Genomic DNA, 12,577 nt, shown 5'->3' on the forward strand with positions numbered 1-12,577 from the left:
ACAGAAAGTGATACTTGGAATTAAACATAAAAATTTCACGAATAGAAAAATGTATGAGGAGAATATTATTTAGCAAACATATTTGTGGCATGTAACGTAGCAGGGCGCCATCTGCACGCTACAGAAACGCCAGGCTTGGCTGCTCGACCGGAAGTAAGCACGCTTTTGCCTTGCAGACGAATCTTCCCCTCGAACGGAGACGAAAAGAAAATTTCGCTGAAGGCGTCCCTTTGAGATTTTCGGCGTCCGCGACGAGAACGGAGGAAAATATGTGTTTTGGCCCGTAGAAATATCTTTCGCCCTCTCACGGATTCCGAAAGAAGGTTTCGAGTGTTTTTATCGGGTCACTCGAACGTGACGGTGATTCGAGGAAGGAATAAAATAAATGACAGCCACCGGTTAACGATAATAAATGTATTTTTAGATCTCACTGGTTCGGTATCCCTTATCTCGTGTTCTCTGAAATAAAAAAATTCGAGACCATTCCAGAACGCAGCTCGGGTCTGGGTTAGGTTAGGGTTTAGGTTGTCTCCGCTGAAATCGGAGCGTCGCTTACAATAACACGCTGACTCACTCAAATTAAAACTATTCGCAGAATCCTACAAACGGAATACTGTTCAGTTTTTTAAATTCCATACGAACAATTAGTTTGGTCCGTTCGTTCGATGCTGTTAATATCGCAGTGAAGCATATTATAATTGAATCGAATTACGTTAAATGGTACAAAAAGATTGGTTATCCCGGGTATATGAATTTTCGGGAATGCGGAGGGAATTTTTCGAGATATTTTAATATTCGATACTCGGTTACGCGGTTACGGTACTATTTCTCAGCGGAAGAGGGTCGTTTGATCGGACTGGGCGCAGGAAATTGTTGGAATAATCGTATCGAGGGTGGGAATTGTGGCGGCCATTACGGTGGGATTTGGATCGGTTTTGGTAAAAGAAATTACTAGAAAATTAACATCGATACGAGAATTGTATTAAAATGACCATGTAGGGGGCGATTTTTCAATAAATAGAGCAATGAAGCTTATGATATTATACGAAGCACTGATTTCTATAGTTTATAAAGTAAATGAGTAATCATTATAAATGGTGTTATTACAAAGTCGATAGTGCTAGTATCGCACCCCAAAAAAAATAAAAAATAGAAATAGAAATGAGTAATCGCAATTTGACAAAATAATTTCCATTATAATATGCTGTAAAATTTAACCTATGTTATTCTCATATGATTGTTCACTGAATAGACGAAAGAATTCTCAAGATTAGACGTTAGAGAAAATTGGACTCTTGAATTTTAACTAGGCTGTAAAAATGAGTTCTGCGACAAATTGTAAATATGTTTCCATGATATCCAATTGCTTAAAAACAAGGTTAGGTTTTGTTTTCGTGGACAATACGAGGGGTTTGGTCCGGCAATGTTTGAAGCACGATCGGTAAAGAAGAAACCCTCAGAGAGGGAGCCCTTGGCGCGTAATAAATCATCTGAAATAAGAAATTAATTCGTTTAAAAATTCTAGTTCGATTAAATACCATTAACCGCATTTACAAATGGCGACTGGGATAATTTCTGTCTTAAAATTTCCTCGTTCATCGATCGACTGCGAATAGTTGCATTTATGGGATATTTTGATTCTCAAAAAACTACGAAACGCACTTAATATGCAAAAATATAGGAAATACTTAAAGTAAGATACGAATCATTATATTTAGAAATTTAGACGATCATCTACGAAGCTCCCATTTCATTCTGTTAATAAAAATATTAATTTACATTAAGATCCAATATCCAGATATTGTTGCATATTTCTATATCATATATATTTATTTATTAGCACTGTCCTCTACCTCAAAAATATATATTCTCTCGTACAGGGGTTTTTAGCAGTACAATAAATAAATAAATATTTTCGAATTTTGTGTTAGTTTGCTATCGTTTGATGTCTCGAATTTCATCACATATTTATCTGCAAGCACTGCCCTCTACCTCAACTGTAAAAATATATTTTTCGTACACGGTTTTTAGCAGTACAATAAATAAATAAATATTTTTGACTTTGTGTCTTAGTTTGCTATCGTTTGATGTCTCGAATTTCATCACATATTTATCTGCAAGCACTGCCCTCTACCTCAACTGTAAAAATATATTTTTCGTACACGGGTTTTTAGCTGTTAAATAAATATTTTCGACTTTGTCTTGGTTTGCTATGGTTTGATGTCTCGAATTTCAATTAGTACATATTTATTTGTAAGCACTGTCCTCTACCTCAACAAATATCATATTTTCTCACGTATAATAAATAAATAAATATTTTCGGCCTCTCTTTTCCAGTTTTATATGGTTCACAAGGCTTCCTAGAAAAGTGCCAGGTTGTTTATTTAACGGCGAAAAAAATCTGGAGGATCGCGATCGATAAGGCAGGTGCCTGCAGAGAGCGAAGATCGTCGAACCCTGCAGAGGCGCCTCGACCTTCGCAGCCGTCAGGAGAGGATCAGGAATCCTCTTGTTCTCCGTAAACCTTGCCCGTAGCTCTCAGGTGGGGCGAGCCAGGCAAGGAGAAAGAGAGAGGTTCTGGTTATTCCAGGTACCCACCTGGCGTCTCACCTGAGGCACCACGCCAAGTGCTACGTCGCTGCTCGAACGGGCTCCTACGGTGACCGCACGCGTCGGAGAAAGCCGTGAATAGCTGGATCCCGGGCCACGAGGTACCATTCCATCGAAACGAAAACGGCGCGAAACATGACCGAAATCCTGGGAAAGTAGAGTCGCGGGGGACGCCGGACGAAAGGGAAACGCGAGGTAACAGGTGAACGCGTCGTCGCGAAGAGGAAAGATCGGTTTCCTGGAAGTCGTGGGATCACGTGGGATTAGTTCTCGCGTCGACGTTACCCGGCGAGTAGTTTTCTTTTCGTTTTTTGTCGCGCGAACGTTACGACGTCGAAACGGATGGAAGAGGTTCTTCGCAGTGAGCGTTATCGATCGTCGTCAAGCATGAGAGTTCAGGAGCAGACGGACGGTGGCATCGAACGCGATCGTTGCGTCCTTTTCGTTGCGAGACGCGTCCTCGAGAGGCCACCGGAAAGAAGGATTGCGAACGTACGTTCGAAGCAGAGAGACTGTTGATGGGGAACGTTGGGGCACGATCGCGGAGAAAGTCGAGGAAATCGATCGAGGAAGAGGCGGGAAAATAAGTGCGAGGGACCGCGAGTGAAGAGCCAGTGTCGGTCGATAAAAAAGGTGTTGGATCCGAGAGGAAGTAAATTTAACGCCGGGATCACGGTTCTCGGGCGTCGAACGAGGCTGCACGAGGGGGCAGGGAAAGTGGCGGCGGACGGGAAACGTCGTCGTTCGTCGGTGGAAAATATCTTCTGCTACGCGACTTCTGGCGCGGCCACCGTGGAATACTCGAGAGGTAAGAGACGCGTAGAGAGTGCGCGCGCGCGCGCGTCCTTCGCGAAATGCTGAATTCTTTAACGCGAATTTCTAGCACGCCATTCCGGGACACGAGAGAGCCCCCGCGATTATCCGAAACGATCCGGGCAACAGCGTGTACGGATAATCGATACGCTCGTACGAGCGAAAGGCTACGTTTCAATCGTTTGCGCTTGCAAATTGGTCAACGCTAATCCCGGCCAACCTGTTGAGCGAATTTCACGAGTGAAATCATATTCGAATAAAATGCGGGTTCGGATTTCGGTTCCTTCGATTTACGATTCGTACGCTTTTAAATGATTACCGTGGATTTTTATTTTATGGGACGAAATTTTACGCGTTCCGTTTGTGGAACTTTGGTACGATTACGATTTTTTGGTGAACTATTTCTGAGATATAAAGCAAAATAGAAGATAATTAATACACATTTGTGCATACAGAATTTTGTCAGAAATTTAATTGTACCGATATTCTATCTAGAAAAGTTGTCACAATTTTCTGATGAATCATTTCTGACATATAAAGCAAAACAGTAGCAAATCACTACACATACATACAAATACACATTTGTAAATAAAAAATTTCGTTCCAAATTTAATTTTATCAATTCTACATCTGTGAAAGTCGCCATACCAAATGATTTTCTAATAAACCATTCTCGAGTTCGGTGAAGCATCATTCTGCCAATGCAGTTGAACGAAAATTTATTTTTGGCCCAAAACAAAAAATAATTTTGATACGGAAAAATACGAAAACCTATTATAAAAGCCCCGTCATCAAAATTGAAGTGTAATTTTCTTGCATCGTGTTTAATCTACTGTTTATATTTTTTTTGGTCTCTTTTTAAATTTTCTTTTCTGTTTTGAGAGGGCGTCGTACAAGATGTCTGAAAAATCGTCATCATAGGGTAATAATTTTTAACGCCTCTGGTAATTATTCCGTCCAAAAATGGGTGTCGAATCCTAAACGACGAGTCAATTAACGCGACATTCATTCGTCCAATTTCTTCATCTTCCCTTTTACGACCGGGTGTCGTGAAACTGTCATACTGGCGATTCCTAAGTCTGCTGCAAGACGTTGAGTTGTTGTTTGTAGGTTAGCTTTCACCGTGGATTTTAATTGATCTACGCTTGAAATGGATTTGGGTCTACCTCGAGGCTCATTTTTTTTACACTCGGAAAGAAATTTTTTTTCGTGCCACCTTTCCTGCCCCTCTTTCATTATACTTTACATAACCAAGTTTCTGTAAACATTTCTTTCGTTGAAATTCGTGTAAGAAAAATATTTTAATCAGTGGAAGAAAATAAATAGTAACAAAAATCGCTCGATAATCGAGTAAACTCGAGGACCAAAATGGCGTCGTAAACAAATGATGAATTCACAGAAAGTGGGGACGCTGACGAAAACGATCTATTATCTGAATTTTGACAATTTGAAGCATTTTTCTTATTAACGAATATCGAAGAATCAATAAAAATTTTATAATAATTTAAATTTCTATTTTTAGGGATGAAATTTTCGAATTTGATTTTTTGTTAGCCCCCCTCCCTTCATCTGTCATTCGTTCTAAATACTATATAGAACAATGGACACATTGGTTTATGTTTACTTTATTAATCGAGGTCAATCTTCGACTGGTCGATATTGGCAATTTCGCGTAGTTCGACCTAATAGAGTTAACATGTTCGCCACCACGCATCGTACATGTTTGTCGATTTTCATGAGAGATCCAGTCGCATAAGCGTGGAAACGACGATTTTCGATTTTATGAATATTCACTCAACTAGCATACTTTTTATTTATTCGTAAATTCGTTCATAAGTCACAATACAGGGTGTTCGGACAACCCTGGGAAAAATTTTAATGAGTGATTCTAGAGACCAAAATAAGACGAAAATCAAGAATACCAATTTGTTAATTGAGGCTTCGTTAAAAAGTTATCAACGTTTAAAGTGTCGCCTGTTAGAACCACTATCACGCGCTGTTCTCTAAACTCTAAACGTTAATAACTTTTTAACGAAGCCTCCATCAACAAATTGGTATTCTTGATTTTCGTCTTATTTTAGTCTCTAGAATCTCCCATTAAAATTTTTCCCAGGGTTGATAGAACACCCTGTATAGCGACGCCATTTTTTTCAACTTAATGATACGTAAATGTTTTGAGTATATAATTCTACAAACTTAGAAATTACATCTTGCTAGAATTTGAGGTTAATAATTATTGAACTAATAAAATAAATAAAAAAGAATAATTCACCCAAATTTTAACGCTTGTCAAACGAATGCTCAGGCATTTGTGAACGCTGTTTCTGTTTTCCCGCGATAAAAAGACGTGACAGCATTTATTTTACATAATTATAAAAATGATGGGAGAATGATTAAAGCAACGAATCGTGAATAGAATACAATAGCATTGCATCAGTGGCGCCATTGTTTGTACAAGCGATACGAATCTGTACCTTTGCCAAGAGTACGTATTAATTAAAAAGTTTTGCCAACGAAACAGAATTTTTAATGCCCCCTGTGAGTTTAGCGTAACGAGTTGACGATTGTTTCGAAAACGGTTCGCGATGATCGAAGAAAATTATTTTTTTTTTGTTCATTTCTCGTGTATAATAATTTACTATTTATTTAGCCGACTTGAAGGCATTATTTATATCGTTTTTTACTATTTTCAAATTGACATTGTAATTTTTTAACGATAAAATTACAATACCCCGTCGCGTACCGATCGAAATAGAAATCTATTAGCACATTCACGGCCAATGGTTATCAAAGTGTTATTAGAAATTGAACGATCGATTTTTCTAAGCTTTGCAGGTCCATTACTTGTATCAGTCGCGTTTTTATCGTCGCGTGAAGCTTATTCGATCGCACTATAAGTATGACGCAAACGTAACGTCGTGCTGCTTCTAATATTATCCAATTTATATCAACCAAACAGTCTTAGTATCGTTCGTTTTTCAAAAAATTATATACATCTTAATCTCTCTTGTAAATAACTGTAAATAGGTCAAGAACGTGCAACAAAAAATATCAAGCTCATTTTCTAGTCGTGTTTTCGTACGATTGGTTAATGGAGAGAAAAAAGTTTTATAAAGATGTCGACAGAGTAAACGAAACCGCAAGTTTCTCCTCGTGAAACACATTCTGCATACGTTCACCGATCGCATGGACGATCTTGTACTTATAAATTGCTTAAAGCATTCCTTCATAATAAGCTGGCAGAAATTCCAGACGATGTTGACTCGATTTCATACTACGGAGATCCTGATTGGCTAATACGTGCGCTGGAAAATGCCAAACGAGTAGGAAACTTCTTTCTTCTGCATCGATTAAGCCCCCCAATTAGCTTCTTTGGTATCCTAGGCCGCCATTTTTAAAGTCACGGAACTTATAAATATTATTTAATTCGAAATGTTGCATCCAGATAAGAATTTTTCTCGTCCGCCGACATTAGAGCGTAGATCGCTTCCATTTTTATAGAATAATGGGGAAACATGCTATTAGTTTAAAATAGAAATATTTTTTTCCTTTTCTATAACCTCTAAGTATATCCTATATAGGACATCATTTGCGTCTCTTTTTCTCGCCATAGAGCAGTCTACTTTTATCGTCGATTTTATTTTTATTTCATCGTATTTGTTCAAAATTAAGTACCACGCAGGTAAAGGAGACGAACAAATTATAGCCTAACTTCTCAATTCATTGTGCAAGTTATTTTGAACACACCATAAGCAGTGCAGTCGTCGAATAATGTCTATAATTAAATTTCTTAATCCCAATTTGTGAATTAATTTCTCTAGTTCTACCACATAACCTACAATGTGTTGCTTACTTTCATAAGCATGCTAAAATTCACAAATCCGATCTTTTATTCCCCTCGACATCTCAACTTCATAATTAATTTCTCTGATTCTGCAACATAACCTAGAATTTGTTGCTTACCTTTGTAACCTTGTCAAAGTTCACAAATCCCATCCATAGAAACGAGAGACTTAACACGATAGAACAGAGTCACTGTTAGAAGTCACCGAATACCGAATAGAAGTGGTTCGAAAAACCGAATGACACATAGTACGGTCGCGACGATTGAAAGTTGCATCGTATTTAGTGGGAAACTGTCGCGTGTTTCGACCAGCGACGTTCCATCAACCTTCCCTGCCGTCTAGTTATTTTTGGCCCAGGCTGGTCGCATCGTTATTCGCATTAGCCGCGACGTCCGTAATTAATTAGAAGACCGGTCGAAAGCGTTGGACCACTCGAATAATACTGTTACCGACGAAACATCGCGTAATTGCACGCGGCATTTTCGTCGTTGGAAACGGACGCCAGGTAGAGCGTACGAAAATTTTCAAACTAACGTTTCGCCGTCGTAAATTCGATCGCGTTCCGTCGAGTGTTAAATTACTTTTGTCGGTTCGTATATTCCGTGTAAATTGCGTAACGTTATCGGGGCGTCCTTTCCGACGTCTCGAGCCCCGTAATGCCGCTTCATTAAAACGCGGCGTGCAATTAATCTTTCAATTATCACGCCCCGTTGCGTTTCGGTCGATCGGGCCGGAATTCGAAATTTCGCACGTTCGGATCGATTCGAATCTCCCGCGCCCCGATCCCCGTTTTGGTTAGGTTTCGTTAAATGACGTACGACAGTAATAGATACACGAATTTGCGAAAATAAACGATAATAATAAATATAAAAATACGAAAAATAACCTTGTACTGGGGATGCAAAATAACGAAATTTAAATTCGGGTAAAAATTTACCAGAATCGAAGAATTTTTAATTTTTTTTAGCTTCCGAGATTTTCATTGTGAAATTCAGATGATAGTGTTTTTATCGCGGAACAATATCAGCCTGATTTTCGGAACAATGGAAGATCGATGGCGATTGCGTGCTCCGTTGAAACTTAAAACGTATCTTTATATCGAATGAATTTATTAGCAACGAAGTCGTCGCGGTTTAAATGAAATTCTGCGCGTTAACCGTTTACCGACCGATTTCGCACGGCCTTCGTGGCTTCTTTAATTTATTGACCAACCGTCTACTATATCGAGCGTAAATGTTTCGAGTTGGTGAACGCAAAACGTTCGAATTGTTACGCACGGAATTAAAAGACGACGGAGTTCAAACGTAGAAACCTGGAACGCTATTTTTCTCTTCCTTCGACCGATTTCACACGGCATAATACGTAACAGAATCACCATACATTTCCCCTCGCTTAATTACGAGAGTAACGGATCGCCAGGATTAATTCTAGTTTTACATTAACCTCCTAACTATCGAATTAATGCAATCGTATATTGCATCATTGAAGTTCACAAAACCCAAATAACATATTTATTTTTATTCTATTGGGGGGGAATAAGAAAATGAAGAATAACAGTTGGTCGTTTTTTGGGCCTCGTTCTAGAGAAAATGGACTCTGCAAACTTTGACATAAGTAGAAAAAGAGACTAATGGTCAGACGTCGGACGATAGATTTTCAAATTTCGTAACTCGAAAACGAAACCTCTCACGAAAAAATGTTATTCGTTCTTTTCAACTCATCTTTACGTGTAGAATTACCCTATAAGGATATATTCTGTATACAACAAATATCTTACGGTACAATAACACTACATAGGAATCTGATATTTAAGAACAAGTTTGAGGTTATAATATATTTATAGTCAGATGGGGTTGGTAACCAATTTTGATTGCATTTATTTTTATTCAACCTTTTTTTAAAATTCTAAAATATATATTCGTATTGTTAATAAAATTCAAAATAAATCTGTAACTTTGCATAGAACTTGTATTAGTTATCAGAGTGTAGAAGATGTTGAAGGAAGCAAGACTGCAGGAGGATCGACGCCATATTCGAAGGCCCAGCGCGGTCCCCATCACTAGGGCCCACTTTTGACGAATCGTACCATAGATTTTCGGTACAAATCGAATATTAATTATCGAAGTACGAAGCAAGATTGCAGGAGAATCGACGCCATATTCGAAGGCCCAGCGCGTTTTCCCATCCGTAAGGCCCACTTTTGACGAATCGTGCTATAGATTTTTTGCACAAATCTAATATTAATTATCGAAGTTCGAAGCAAGATTGCAGGAGAATTGACGCCATATTCGAAGGCCCAGTGCGTTCCCCCATCACTAGGGCCCACTTTTGACGAATCGTGCCACAGATTTTTTGCATAAATCTAGTATTAATTATCGAAGTACTAAGAAGGCAAGATTGCAGGAAAATCGACGCCATATTTGAAGGCCCAGTACGTCTCCCCATCACTAGGGCCCATTTTTGACAAATCGTGCTATACATTTTTTGTACAAATCTAATATTAATTATCAAAGTACGAAGGAAGATTGCAGGAGAATCGACGCCATATTTGAAGGCCCAGTGTGTTCTCTCACCGCTAGGGCTCACTTGTGACGCGTCGTGCTATAGATTCGAGTCGATAACGTTCGCGTAATATTTTTTAAAGAACAACTTCTAAAAGAATAGCGCGTTCCGGACGCGCGATTAATCTTTTTCCGCGAGAGGCTTAGCGGGACCAACCGACGCGTAGCTTCGCTTTATCTGTTAGCTCGATAGATAGGCGAAGGAGCTCTGTACAGTTAGTCGTCGACGCACGGTAAGACACGGGCAAAAGAGCAGATGTTCGTACCGTTGAAAATGCGCATACGTTTCGAGGCCCCGATTCTCCCCGTGGAAATCGCTCGAGCCGACGGATTCCTCGAGGCGGTCTCCTCGGTCTCGCTCGATGGAACTACCAAACGAGATACGGAGATAGGATAAGGAAACTCGATCGTTTATTACAGCGTAGAAATAGTGATTTTCGCGATTAGTCGGGGAAAATAGTGCCTCCTGGTGCAACGGGGGGCCCGGGTACCGAGAAATAGGCAGAAACTCGTAAAACTGGTAGATGGAGCGCGTCTCGTTGTTTGTAAGACGCTAATTTCAAGCTTGTCGCGAGGCTTCCGTTTATACGAATTAGCCAGACGCGGCGAAATGTGCTTCCTGAATTCGAGTTACGTTGTTAAACTTGATTTAGTCTGAGTATCTCGATAGAAAGCAGGCTCGTCACGAATTAACGATTGTTAATGCCAACTTTAAAATATTATTCGTTTCCACAACACCAGTCATGGTTATATGATAGAATTAATAATACAGTTCGAACAATGTTGGTTGTTGAACCGATGAAAAATTGACGCAGCGTCGAAACGCTATATTTACGACTACCAGAACAAACTTCTGAACTTAGGAGTCGTGTAAATATTTCAGTTTGTACAACCTACGGTGCCCCATTAGTGTGTACCGTGCAAACAACGCCAAATCTAACGAACAAAATGGCGTGTACGCGCGTGTGCTCGCAGTTGGTAAAGTGAGTTACGAATAGGTTATGAATTTCGGTCAGTTTGGCAACGGGTCGGTCAACCGATCGAAACCTATGGTCCGCGAACATCGAATTTCTTAACCGTTAACGATATATTGTTTCGAGGGCGATTGAAATTAAACGCGCCCGAGAATTCCGTGGTATACAAAATATTTGATTGAAACCTAACCTCCTTTGGGCCGTAGTGCGCGTTCCGTTCCGAGGCGTAATTTTATGGAGGATTTCCATTCTCACGGTGTTGGAAGGGCGAGAAGAAGGATGGACGGCCGGCTCGATAGGGCAGAATGAAAACCCTCGGTGAAACTAGTTGCCCGGCAAAAACTAGACGCTATTCAAAGGCCGTTTGTACGAAGGTGGATGGCGATGCGTTGAGAGCCGACGGACGGCGGTTTTGTGCCGGGAGAAATAGGAGCAAAATAAGAAGAAAGTGCGAGGAAGCGCCTCCTGCAAAAGGGAAGACCAAACGGTCGGCGGGGAGGAGGGATTGTTGGGGGCAGGGGAGGGGGGAGAGAAAAAAAAGGAAGGGAAAGAATGAACCAAGACGAACGGAACGAGATGATTTCGTTAGCGGGATGCGCCGCTACTTAAGAGGATTTTTACGACGGGGTTGCACCCGTTTAAAATTACCCTGTTCGCGCGTTTTAAAAATATTATTCGCGATATTACCGGGGGTATATAGGGCTGTCGCTGTGATAATATCGCGCCCCGGTGCGTCCAAAAACGATAAAGGGATCCCAAGGCCTTCTGCATCATTTTCGATCGCGTTTATAACCTCGTCGGTAAACGTGATAATTAACGTCGCGAATAACGTTCGTTGAAAAATTTATTCACGACGGGGATAAATAAAATTTTAACGAGAACCACCTTTTAATACGACGAATCGATTTATTTGCGTGCAAGAAGGTTGACGATTCGACAATTTTAGGTTACCATTTGGTTATGTTGGTTATGTTGGTTATGTTGGTTATGTTGGGGCAGTAGCTAATCAGATCAACGGATAATTTCGATTTATTCGTATTTCACGAATAACAAATAAAGGTCCATTGAGGTTAGGTTATCTCGCACAAATTCATGCCGGGTTACGAACAAGAATTTGAAGCAATATTTCAGTATATAGTTCATCGGATAATTTCGATTTATTCGTAATTCACGAATAACAAATAAATGTTCTTTGAGGTTAGGTTATCTCGCGCAAGTTCGTACTGGGTTACGAATAAGAATTTGAAGCAATATTTCAGTGTATAGTTCATCGAATAATTTCGATTTATTCGTATTTCACGAATAACAAATAAAGGCCCGTTGAGGTTAGGTTATCTCTCACAAGTTCGTGCTGGGTTACGAATAAGAATTTGAAGCAATATTTCAGTGTATAGTTCATCGAATAATTTCGATTTATTCGTATTTTACGAATAACGAATAAAGGTCCGTTGAGGTTAGGTTATCTCTCACAAGTTCGTGCTGGGTTACGAATAAGAATTTGAAGCAATATTTCAGTGTATAGTTCATCGAATAATTTCGATTTATTCGTATTTCACGAATAACAAATAAAGGCCCGTTGAGGTTAGGTTATCTCGCGCAAGTTCGTGCCGGGTTACGAATAAGAATTTGAAGCAATATTTCAGTGTATAGTTCATCGAATAATTTCGATTTATTCGTATTTCACGAATAACAAATAAAGGCCCGTTGAGGTTAGGTTATCTCTCACAAGTTCGTGCTGGGTTACGAATAAGAATTTGAAGCAATATTTCAGTGT

General features: G+C 39.7%; 1 protein-coding gene across 2 annotated transcripts in view; it reads right to left on the minus strand.

The window, feature by feature from the left end:
* LOC122404841 (globin-1-like) overlaps window positions 1-12,577 on the minus strand; it is a 79,783-nt gene that overhangs the window by 36,584 nt on the left and 30,622 nt on the right. The window contains exon 1 of one of the 2 annotated variants that reach the window (XM_043409109.1): window positions 7,387-7,489. The exons of the other annotated variant lie outside the window; for it this stretch is intronic. The gene's annotated coding sequence lies outside the window, so the exon portion shown is untranslated. Of the gene's footprint in view, window positions 1-7,386; window positions 7,490-12,577 lie in introns of those variants that run through there. 2 annotated transcript variants of the gene reach the window in all.

Source organism: Colletes gigas, unplaced genomic scaffold (genome assembly GCF_013123115.1).
Source record: "Colletes gigas isolate AHSC1104 unplaced genomic scaffold, ASM1312311v1 Colletes_gigas_Sc00003, whole genome shotgun sequence".
NCBI lineage: Eukaryota > Metazoa > Arthropoda > Insecta > Hymenoptera > Colletidae > Colletes > Colletes gigas.